The sequence below is a fragment of the Leucoraja erinacea genome, chromosome 7, assembly GCF_028641065.1.
Source record: "Leucoraja erinacea ecotype New England chromosome 7, Leri_hhj_1, whole genome shotgun sequence".
Taxonomy (NCBI): Eukaryota; Metazoa; Chordata; class Chondrichthyes; order Rajiformes; family Rajidae; genus Leucoraja; species Leucoraja erinaceus.
The window spans coordinates 25838578-25851349 of record NC_073383.1 but is presented as its reverse complement, the minus strand read 5'-3'; positions in this window follow the sequence as shown (position 1 = coordinate 25851349).

Here is a 12772-nt window from a genome sequence, read left to right as displayed (position 1 = left end):
GAGGTGTTTGGTGAACTCACTGTGGTGGATGTTAAATTTGTGTTGACTGTGTGTTTTTGTCATTTTAAAAAAGAATTATATGTATGACTGCAGGGAAACAAAATTTCGTTCAGACCGAAAAGTCTGAATGACAATAAACAAATCTAATCTAATCTAATCTAAGTATATCTGGGCGAATACTTAAGTCTTGTGCTACTCAGCTTGCTCCAGTGCTCACCACAATATTCAACCTCTCCCTGGCCAAGTCCGTGGTCCCTGCCTGCTTCAAAAGATCCACCATTGTACCTGTGCCAAAGAATGCCTCTCCAGCTTGTTTGAATGACCCTCACCTCGGTGGTCATGAAATGCTTCGAGAGGCTGATCGCAAACCACATCTGCGCCTTCCTCCCTCGCAACATGGATCCGCTGCAGTTCGCATACCGTCCGAACAGATCCACGGATGATGCAATCTCACAGGTTCTGCACACTGCTCTCTCTCACCTTGACAGCCAGAAGGGGGGCTATGTGAGGATGCCTTTCATTGACCAGTTCAGCTTTCAATACGATAGTCCCCACCAGACTTGCTGAGTAGCTGCTGGAACTGAGGCTTAACACTCCCCTGTGTGCCTGGGTCCTGGACTTTCTCACTGCCAGGCCCCAGGTGGTCAAGATGGGAAGACATACACCCTGAACACAGGATCCCCCCAGGGTTGCATCCTCGGCCCCCTACTGTACACTGTGTGGCTAGGTTCAGCTCCAACTCTATAATCAAGTTTGCTGATGACACTGTGGTGGGGGGCCTGATCTCCGATAAGAATGAGAAGGCCTACCGGGAGGAGGTGGCTGATCTAGCACTCTGGTGTCAGGACAACAGCCTCCTCTTGAATGTCAAAATAACAAAGGAGCTGATTGTGGACTTTAGGAGGGCACAACATCCGAGGACGTACACGCCATTGGAGATAAATGGGGATACTGTGGATAGGGTGAGCTGCTTTAAATACCTGGGAGTCCACATCTCAGAGGATCTGACATGGACAACACACACTGCCGCACTGGTGAGTAAGGCAAGGCAGCGCCTTTACCACCTCAGGCAGCTGAGGAAATACAGAGTCTCTCTGAGGATTCTTCAGTGCTTCTACTCTCTGGCCGTAGAAAGCATCTTGTCTGGCAACATCACAATCTGGTTTGAGAGCTGCTCTGCCCAGGACAGGAAGGCTCTGCAGAGAGTAGTGCGTTTGGCCGAACGCACTATGGGAACTACACTCGCCTCACTGCAGGACCTATACACTAGGAGGTGCAGATCCAGAGCCAGCAACATTATGGGGGACCCCTACCACCCCAGCAACGGACTGTTCCAGCTACTTCAGTCATGCTGTGAAAACAGAGAGGGTGAGATGGAGTTTCTTCCCACAGGTCATCTTATCAGGCCATCTGTAAGCTCTTATCTCACCAGGGACTAAATTACTGCACTAATTTATTGTTGTGTTGTGTCTTTTGACATGTAAATATCGATTCTATTCTGTTCTGTAGTTTTTGCACAATCCGCAGGCATTGCCGCTTTCATTTCACTACACATCTTGTATGTGTATGTGACAAATTAAGTTGATTTGACTTGACCTGGAGAAAATTCACTGGGTCACGGGGAGAACATACAGTATAAACTCTACACAGACAGCACCCGCAATCAGGATCGACCCTAGGTCTCTGGCACTGTGAAGCACCAACTCTACCACTGTGCCACTGTCCGCCCTAAACAATGGATTGGCCTGGATTTGGTGGGCCAAAGGGCCTGTTTCCGTGCTGTGTTTATCTCTAACTCCCCCAATGATTATCTCTAATAATGTTTCAAAGGTATTTTATTGTCACGAGTACCAATTAAGGTTCAGTGATATTCGATTTACCATACAGCCATACTAAAAAAAAGCAACAAGAGACACAACTACAGAAAAATTAACATAAACATCCACCACAGTGGATTCCTCACTGTGATGGAAGGCAATAAAGTCTATTCTTCCTCTTTATCTCTTGATGATCAGATTTTTGGCATTTACATTATTTTTTTATTCTTGGCCCATTCTTAGTCACATGTGCGACCAAAAAGATGACAAATTGTAGAATACATCTCTTCTAGTTCTGAAAGCATGACAGATATATTGTTTTGTACTGTATATATGATTTATATATTTTTCAGTTTATCAAATGAAATTCTTATATGTTTTGCTGCCAATGTTTGTTTAAGGTCAGAGGTAAAATATGACTGGTCACGTGTGTGATATCATTATACAAACTCTGAATTTTAAAAAACTAGAATGTTCATATCTTTAGCAGACGCATTATAGTTCTGTAGGTAGGAAAATAGCAATGAATAAGATTAATCTCGTACAAGAATGTTTTTAATGTATTACTTTGTGATGTCATCTGGTCACGTGTGTGACATTTTGGTTCACCTTCCAACGAATGGGCCTCTTGCATCTCCTTCATGGTGTATTTGAAAAGGCTATCAATATAATTGGCAAGGCTGGATTTTGACAGTCGCTGGTAGTCATAGTCATACAGCATGGAAACAGACCCTTTGGCCCAACTTGCCCACGCCAACCAACATGCCCCATCTACACTGCCTCTGTTTGGCCTATATCCCTCTAAACCTATCCTAACCATGAACCTGTCTAAATGTTTCTGAAAGCATTGCAATGGTACCTGCCTCAACTACCTCCTCCGGCAGCTCATTCCATACACCCACCACCTGTTGTGTATAAAAGTTACCCTTCAGGTTCCTGTTAAAGCTCCCCCCCTCATCCTGACCTGCATTTATCCAGTCTATTCCTCTCATGATTTGTACACCTCTATAAGATTACCCCTCAACCTCCTGCACTCAAAGGAATAAAGTCTTAGCCTGCTCAACCTCTCCCTATAGCTCAGGCCTTCGAGTCCTGGCAAAATCCTCATAAATCTTCTCTGCATAATTTCCAGCTTGACAGCACCTTTCCTTTAACATGGTGACCAAACCGGAACACGATATTCCAAATGTGACCTCAATAACGTTTTCTATAACTGCAAATCTGAGCGCTTATAGGAAGTAGATGACACGTTGCCACAGGGTTTTTACATGAAATGAGAGATTTGTAGAGGGAGAACAAAAGAGTAAAGGTTTGAAGTCACTAAATTCTAATTAGAACCAGAAATGCAATGGGAAGAATTTCAGTTAGAATCCATGTGGAATAACTTGAGACTTTTCCTAAGCAATGAGGCAAAAGTTCTAGTCTACACCTTATGAACAACAAGATGGCAAACAAGAACATGAAAAGAGAATGCCTGAATGTGTCTTGCTGCAAACAGATGGAGCCATCTTCATTATTTGAGAAATTGCAAATATTCCAGTTTCTATACTCAATATTCTGACTGATGGAGGCCAATATGCCGAAAGTCTTCTTGACCACCCTATCTACCTGTGACTGCACTTTTAAGGAACTCTGTACCTGCACCACTAGAATTCTGTTCTACAACACTCCCCAGAGCCCTACCATTCACTTTGTAGGTCCTGCCCTTGTTAGAATTCCCAAAATGCAACCCCTCACATTTCTCAGTGTTAAATTCCATCAACCATTACTCACCCCACCTGCCCAACCAATCAAGATCCTGCTGCAATTTTTGACAACCATCTTCACTATCTACAATACCACCCACTTTAGTATATTCCGCAAATTCGCTGATCATGCCTTGCACGTTCTCACCCAAATAATTGATATAGATGACAGAGAGCAATGGGCGCACCACCGAATCCAATTGTCACAGGCTTCCAGTTCGAAAAACAACCTCATTATGCCATCAGCCTCTGCTTCCTTCCATGAAGCCAATTTTCTATCCATTCAACTATCTTTCCTTGGATCCCATGCAATCTAACCTTCCAGAATAACCTACCTTGCGGAATGCCTTATTGAAATTGATATATAATCATGTCTACAGCACTGCTCTCATCAACCTTTTTGGTCATATCTTCAACATACTAGTGTAGTTGAGTTTAGTTGATATACTCAGACAAATGCCATTATTATTCATTTATGGAATGAAGCCAATGCTTATTCTTCATTCATAACTTCTCCTAGAGTGTGATGATGATCTATGTTGCTCAGCTACAGAAGTCATGGTTTGCCTCCAGTGCTATTGTGAAGGGAGTTGCAATATTTGTACACAGTGGTTGAAGAAACAATGATATATTTCATTGTCAAAAAGATGTGTAACTAGCAGTGTTTGGGGTGGTGCTGTTGAAGAAGCCTTGATGAACTGCTGGTTTGGGATTTTGTGGATAGGATACAATAAACCCAGATGTGCCCCGGTAGAGGATATAAACATTTAGGGTAGAGGATCAGTACCACATTATTTTGTACTGGATACTCTCAAGATGCATGTCAAACTCCTGATTTGTTACCTGTAGATGGTGGAATGCTTATAGGAAATAGATGAGACTTCGCCACAGGGTGCCCAATGCATGCCCCACAGTTTTAACATGAAATGAAACAGGTCTGTAGAGGGAGAATAACAGAATTAAGGTTTGAAGTCACTAAATACTATCAGAATCAGACATGCAATGGCAAGAATTTCGGTTAGAATCCACATAGAATAACTTGAGACTTTTCCTAAGCAATGAGACAAAAGTTCTAATCTACACCTTATGAACAACAAGATGGCAAACAAGAGCATGAAAAGGGAATGCCTGAATGTGGTCCAGGTCTTGCTGCAAACCGATGGAGCCATCTTCATTATTTGGGAAATTGCAAATATGTTCAATATTGATTGACCCGAGAAGAAAAGCTAAACAATGAGAGAAAATAAAAGTGAGAGAAAATCATAAAAACAAAATGAAAAAGACGAGTGGTTGAAAACATCAATCAAAGGAGATAGGAAGACAAGGTTGATAAATATAGAATCATCACATTTCTGACATTTTTAACATGTTTCATCATTAGGAGAAATAGAATAGTCACACAAAATTCCAACAAGTGAGTAAATAGCCAACAAAAATTCAAATCACATTGCTTCTAACTCTGACCCAGGCTTCAGCTGTTTCATATCTCAAGATTGCAACCAAGGATCTTTGATTTAGTCTGCCATAGGCCCTTCTTATTAAGAATATCCATCAAATTATGGCATGCCACGGGAATCTTAAAATATATTTAGGTCTCTTTCACAGTCTACAATGGAACATAGTTTTTTTTTTAGTATTAAAATCAAATCAAGCTTCATAGTATATAAATAACACTGAAGTAACCACGGAGGGTGATACAAATAAATAGCTGACCTAAAACAGAAACAAAACCTCTGGATTTAAAACAAACACAAACAATCCTTTTATTTTATCCAAAGGGAGACCAAAGGTCATTTTTTCCATCAGTGTTCATTCAGATTCAGATTCAAACTTTATTGTCATTGTGCAGTGTACAAGTACAGAAACAACGAAATGCAGTTAGCATTTCATAAAACATATAGTGGGAGTATAGGATTTTCATATGTGCTAATTTTGGGAAGTGGCAGCAATTTTGAAGAAGGGTCTCACTCTGAAACGTCACCTATCTATATCAGCTAAGTTACTCCAGTACTTTGTGTCCTTTTGTGTAAACCAGCATCTGCAGTTCCTTGTTTCTACGGAAGGAATTTTACCTCATCCGTAAAATTGCCATTCTGGAGTGTGGGGGGGGATTGGAGGGGTAGATAAAATTGCTCAGTTCCAGCCAGTAACTTACCAGGGATTCACAAAATTGAACCTGCTTTTCTGAGAACAGGATAATGAAACCTGTCCAAAGCTTAAACTCCAAGGAGGTGTCAAGGTAATTGGACACAACTGTAACTTATTTAGCTGTGGCAGCACGATCATGCTGAGGTTTCACCTCCAATAGAGTCATAGTCACACAGCATGGAAACAGGCTCTTTGGCCCAACTTGCCCACACTGACCAATATGTCCCATCTACACTAGTCCCACCTGCCTGTGCTTGACCCATATCATTCTAAACCTGTCCTATCCATGTACCTGTCTAAATATTTACAATCAATACAATCAGTTTTATTTGTCACTTGCACATAAAGTGCAAGTGAACTGAATTTGCCAGCAGCGGTACAATGAAAAAGAACACACAAATACACAATAAAAATTTAATTTATCCTTATACGTTGTGATAATACCTTCCTCAACTACCTCTTCCGGCTGCTCGTTGCATACACCCACCACCCTTTGTGTGAAAAAGTTACCCCTCGTGTTCCTATTAAATCTTTCCCCCCTCACCTTAAACCCATGTCCTCTGGTTCTCAATTCCCATACTCTCGGCAAGAGACTCTCTGCGTCTACCCAATCTATTCCTCTCATGATTTTGTACACCACTATAAGATCACTCCTCATCCTCTTGTGCTCCAAAGAATAGAGTTCTAGCCTGCTCAACCTCTCCCTCTAGCTCAGCCCATGAGACCTGGCAACATCCTCGAAAATCTTCTCTGCACCCTTTCCAGCTCACCTGGCCTGTCTGCTGGTGACAGGGATCTGAGAGGTATCCGAGAGAGGGGACGCTGTAACAATAGGTACAGAGAGTGTTCAGACTACGTTTTTCCAATCATAGCCACTGCTCGGAGCTCCTTGAGTGTCCATGTTCCCACTGGTGCGTTTCCGGAAGAAATAAACATAAATTCATCCATCTAAGTCTCCAGTTTAGTCTGTAAATGCATCTTTGCGTTCTCATTTGCCTCTGAAGACCTTGTATGACTCTACATCACTACTTGAATGTCCGAGATCCAGTCATCGGTAGACTTCATAGTTCATCCAAGACTTCTGATTAGGGAACACTCGGAAAATCTCAGAAATATTCCTCCGCACATTTCCTCATGAAGTCTGTAACAAGCCATAGCGTATTCATTCACATCCATGGCTGGGTCCTTGAACATCGCCCAGTCTACTTAGTCCATGCAGTTGCGAAGTACTCTTCTGCCCCTCCTATGATTAGCTTTATGGGCGGCACAGTGGTAGAGCTCCTGCCTCACAGTGCCAGAATGCCAGGTTCAATCCTGACCTCGGGTGATGTCTGTGTGGAGTTTGCACGTTGTCCCTGTGACTGCACGGGTTTCCTACGGCAGCTCCAGCTCCTCCCACATCCCAAGGACGTGTGGATTTGTAGGTTAATTGCCCTTTATAAATTTCCCTAGAGTGTTGTGGGATAATTAGTGTGAATCGGTGATCAATGGTTGTTGTGGACTCACCTTCATGCTGTATCTCTATAACCAAAACTATAACAAGCTCTGTGCAATCATCTTTTCCAGAGCTGTGCTTTTCAGTCGCTGCCTGAATGCAGGAAGAAGCACGGACAGTTGGTCCAAATGTTACAACGTTTCGCCAAGAGATGGAAATGTCTCCAGGATGTCAATCAATGTGTTCAAGGACATAATAATTTTCCTTCAAATCAAAAGCAGTGGTTAGATTCTGTGCTGAGCTTTGAAATCTCAGATTTTTCTTAATCAGCATTCAGGACCAATTCAGCCACTTACTGAAATGAATCTGACAAATGAGGATTTTTTCATCAATTGTTATTATATCTTTGTAGACAGTTTGACTCAAAATATTGACTAGCCATGTCATTAAGATGAGAAGGGAATTTTTAAATCTGCTTTTAAAGAGAGGAGCTTTAATGCTGCAACCTCAATAATATAATTTCAATGACAAGCCACTGTTAACTGGTTAATTGGCTTTGGTAAAAAAAATTGTAAATTATCCCTAGTGTGTCACAGTGTTAGTGTACGTGGATCGCTGGTCAGTGTGGACCTGGTGGGCCTAAGGGCTTGTTTCCACGCTGTATCTCTAAACTGAAGACTGGCCCATGTTCAAGGGTTCTGCTGCCAACCTAAACGTTTAATCCATTGCTGCCACAGTAAGTATGTGGAGAATGTGTGCCAAAGATGGCAATATGAGAGTTACACCAAGCTCTATTCCCAGATGAAATCCAAGTCAAACTATACTGAGCAGGGGCCAGGAAGCGTTTTTGAAAGTGGGGGTGCTGAGCGATCACTGATCACCGGCCTCGTGTACCTGGGCGAGGGATCTGAGCGACCGAGCAGAGGGAGGGTGTGGGAGGGTGTCCCACAGTAGGGGCTTTTTCAAATTTGATGTGTTAAAATCATGTTTTAGTGCATTACAGAAGTATGATTTCAATGTTTTTTGTTTGAAGTATTTTTAAGATAATGTAGAGCCTACATGAGAGATAGGAGCAGGTGATTATTATTTTTGTTATTGCTCGACCTCCAAAAACTGGGGGTTAATAATACAGGTCATTCCGCACCTCATAAAATGGGGGGAAATATCCCCCACCTACCTGGGACACCGGTCACCAGGTATCAAGGGAACCGGTTAGCGGGGGGACCCGGGTGACAGGTCACTGAGGCACTGGTTATCGGGCACCCGCGCCCACTACGTTTATCGCTGTGTTTTCCATATAAAAAAGACACAAAGTGCTGTCTGACCCGCTGAGATACTCCAGCACTTTGTGTCTTTTTTATATGGAAAATACAGCGATGGACGGGTGATGGGGAAGAGAGGGGTGTTGGGGCGGGACGTTGGTGTTGGGCAAGTGGGATTGTGTTGCGCTGGAGTTGTTGTTATGCAGGGAGGTGTGGTTGGTACCAATATTGCTGCAGGAGTCTGCAGGAGTCGATGGGTGCAGTGGATGGTGGCCATTTGCCCCTTTGAGCCTAGCCCGTCTTTTTGAACGAGCACCCTCCTAGGTGAATGAGTCCCCTTTTACCTTGTGTAGGAAGGAACTGCAGACGATGGTTTATACCGTAAAAATGGAAACAAAATGCTTGAGTAACTCAGTGGATCAGGCAGCATCTCTGCAGAAGGGTCCCGACCCGAAATGATACGTCACCCATTCATTTTCTCCAGAGATGCTGCCTTACTGAGTTACTCCAGCATTTTGTGTCTATCTGCCCTATTGCCTTGCCCTTCCCCCCAGACTTTTACAAAGTTTCCCCTTCAGTACTAGGCCCAGCCCTCTTTGCGAAGGGTCTCCTGAAGCATCTCCCCTCCCCCCCACCACTCCTCCACCACCACTTGCAGCATGAAGAAATGTCCCAACCCGAAACGTCACCTATCCATGTTCTCCAGACGTGCTGTCTGACCCGCTGAGATACTCCAGCACTTTGTGTCTTTTTTATATGGAAAATTAGTTTTTTTGGTTCCTGCTCATTGTCTTTTTCGAATCCAAGATAAGAGAAAGCTGGGCTGAGAAGGTCATATGTTCTAGTACTGTACTCCATTAAATGATCCAAGGAGAAAATGTCACCTTCTTCCCTCATTCTACTAAGTAATAAGGAAAGATAAGCATTCCAGAAGGAAGTACGGCGATTCTGGAGAAAGTAGATCCCAAAATATCTGCCCCTTTTTTGCATGCTTTCTTTCAGAACTAAGATTTCCACATTTGCATTTGAAAGGCACATATCCCTGATGGATTGTTAAATTCAGAATACTTTCAATATTTTATATTATTTTTGCCAGTCACAATACTTTTGTGCCTAATGTATTTACAAGTTCAATGGCTGTTCAACAGCCTGAATGACTGAACATAATTGTCCTCAGCTTATAAATTTATATTTCCCAATTTGGTTTATGTACACATTTTACAGTATTTAGCATAAAACGTCATGAGTTGTAGCTCACCAGGCTGTTATTTAGATCTTCATTTTTCAAATCAAGAAAATGTTTTAAACATCGGAAGCAAATAAATTTAATTACATCATTATTTTGTCATTTTCTGTAAGTACTAGTCCACCTAAAATAAATTATGACAGAAAGTTACGTTATAATATTGGCCAAAGATCATTTTTGATTGCATTCGGAAATCTATTCATATAATATAAGACCAATAGTTTCTCTATTACATTGCAAGGATTACACCAATCATAACTTTTTATTATACCTGGAGTTAAATTCAATTCCAAAGCTGAAAACCATTTTACACATTTGGGCAGACTGATGGCCGGCAAATAGTGAAGGTTATTGCCCATGAAGATCAATTAATAAGCAACAATGAAAATGATCATCCTGCATAGCTGGTGTGTGGTCACTGACACAAAATATTTCAATGTTACGGTCTAATAAATTTATTTATTATAAATTATTTTAGGGTTAATCACAATTTCCATGATAATAATTCTCTGCTTTTATACATCAAAGAATTGCTCTGCTACATTGATGGAAATTATGAAGTCTGTATTGGTGATATGCATCTTTCTAATTTACTGGGTCGGAAAATGGAATGCCAAGAAAACCATGTTAAAATGGCATTGCATGTATAACTTATAATCATTTCCCCCATTAGCTTTTATAACATTGGTGCACAACTTCTATATCTACGTGTATGCACATTTGAATCACATTTATATAAGTGGTTTACTTCACGAGTGCCAAGCACATCTTAAAATCATCCAACACTCCAGTTCTTCAAGGGTGCTGACCACAGAATCCAACAAATGTTGGAAGTCGAAGATAGACACAAAATGCTGGAGTAACTCAACGGGTCAGGCAGCATCTCTGGAAAAAAATAATGTGATGTTTCGGGTCGGAAGTCTTTGGGTTGGCAGTCTGAAGAAGGATTACAACCCGAAACATCACCTGGTCTTTTTTTCCCCAGAGATGCTGCCTGAATCGCTGAGTTACTCCTGCATTTGTGTATATCTTCGGTCTGCAGTCCCTTCCCACAGATGCTGGAAGTCTTTGCACACTATCTCAGTCACTGTCAATAATCAATAGTCAATAATCAATAGTTAATTTTATTCGTCACATACACCCGAAAGTGCAGTGAAATGAATTTGCCAGCAGCGGTACAATTAACAAAGAACACACAATACACAATAAGATTTAACACAAACATCCACCACAGCATTCTACACTGTGATGGAAGGCACAAAGTTCAGTCAGTCCTCCTCCTTGTTCACCCGTGGTCAGGGCCATAAACCTCCGCAGTCGCCGTTACGGACATCCGGATGTACAGGCCCTCTCGTAGGGACGGTCGAACACACTCCGCGGCTTGGAGGTCCCGAAACGGTGCTCTCTTACCGGAGACGGCAGCTTCAGGATGTTGTAGGCCGCAGGCCGGCGGTCAGAGCTCTTCTCTGGTTATCCCCGGCGAGGGATCCCGCTCCGGATGGTAAGTCTACGATGCGCCTGCAGCTAGAAGCTCTGCAGACCGCGGCGGCTTCATGATGTTGTAGGCCGCGGGCCGGCGATCGTAGCTCTTCTCCGGGATCCCAGGCTCCAGACGCCGCGCCTGTGGCTAGAAGCTTCGCAGACTACAGCTTCAGGATGTAACAATCCGCGGGCCAGCGATCAGAGCACTCCCTTCTGATGACCCCCGGCAAGGGCTCGCCAGCTCCATGATGAAAAGTCTACACTGCGCCCGCTGCTGAAACTCTGGGCCTGACTCCGGGAAAGGCTGCTCCAACCCATGGTGTTAGGCCTCTGGAGAAGGCAACCGAAAGCGGTTTGCCCTTGCCCCCCCCCCCCCCCCCCCCCCCCCCCTCACCACCCCCCACACAAGACACACCGAAAGACATTAAAACACACATTTGAACATACTAACAAAAACAAAAAAGAAGAAATAACGAACACACTGCTGGCAGGGCAGCCGTCTCGCAGCGCCCCCACCTGGAGAGTTCTGGCCGCACATGCTGGCCAGAACTCCCCAGATATGCCATTTATTGTCACTATACATGTACAGTGAAACTGAAAGCTGCTCGTACTCAGTGCATACATACAATTTTACACAAAAAACAAGAAACAGAAAAACAAAACAGAAGGGAGATGGGGGGGGGGGGAATAGGTGCACAAATTCTACGGCGCTACATACATATATACATATATACAGATGGAAGTCCGTGTTGGGCGGTGTAGTCACTGATGCTGGCCCTGCGTATTGTGAAGAAGGGTTAGTGGGGTCTTGGAAACATTACCACTCTCCATGGTGATGCATACGAAAGGCTTCACTCACTTACCCACATAAATGCCAGATTCTGATTTCACACCGGTCAGACACCGATCAGGCACAGCATATGGCAAACTATCTTGATAGAATTCTAAAATAAATAGAATCATTTCAGTCATCATTATGTATCAATAAGAAGACCAAGTGAAAATAAAAAGGTGACTCAGGATTATTACGGAAGTCCATTGTGTATTTCATCTTACAGCTTTTCAAAGGACATTTGATTGCACAAGATTAGAAGATTGGTTTCTCCTATTCGGTGCCATTCCCATCAAATATATAATCATATCTCATCACGAATAGTGGTTTTGAAATGAGGAGGTGGAGTTATCCATATGGACCTTGTGAAAGAACACATTGTGGTGCAACATCTTTCACAGCGAAGATAAAGGAGCAGAAACTGGTCTCATCTCATGCCCAAATAGCTGGTGAAATCTCACACATTTTTAGTTAAGGTGGACGAGAGACACAGCTGGTGTGAGCAAAATTCAGATTTAGGATATTAGCAAATGCAATCTGGTGATTGTTGCATTCTTAAAGACCGATTACTTAAGTGCTGTTTTGTATTAAAAAAAATATGACTGTATATTTGTAGGCGACCTGAAAAGTCTCCTATCCATGGCCTTTAGAGATACTGCCTGACTTGCTGAGTTACTCCAGCACTTTGTGCCTTCTTGTCCACATCAATCGGTCACAACCTCATACTTGTGTGAAATAGATGACAAGCACCTACATTTATTTCTCTGGAACAAACACTTTCACCATATTTTTAACGGGACATTTG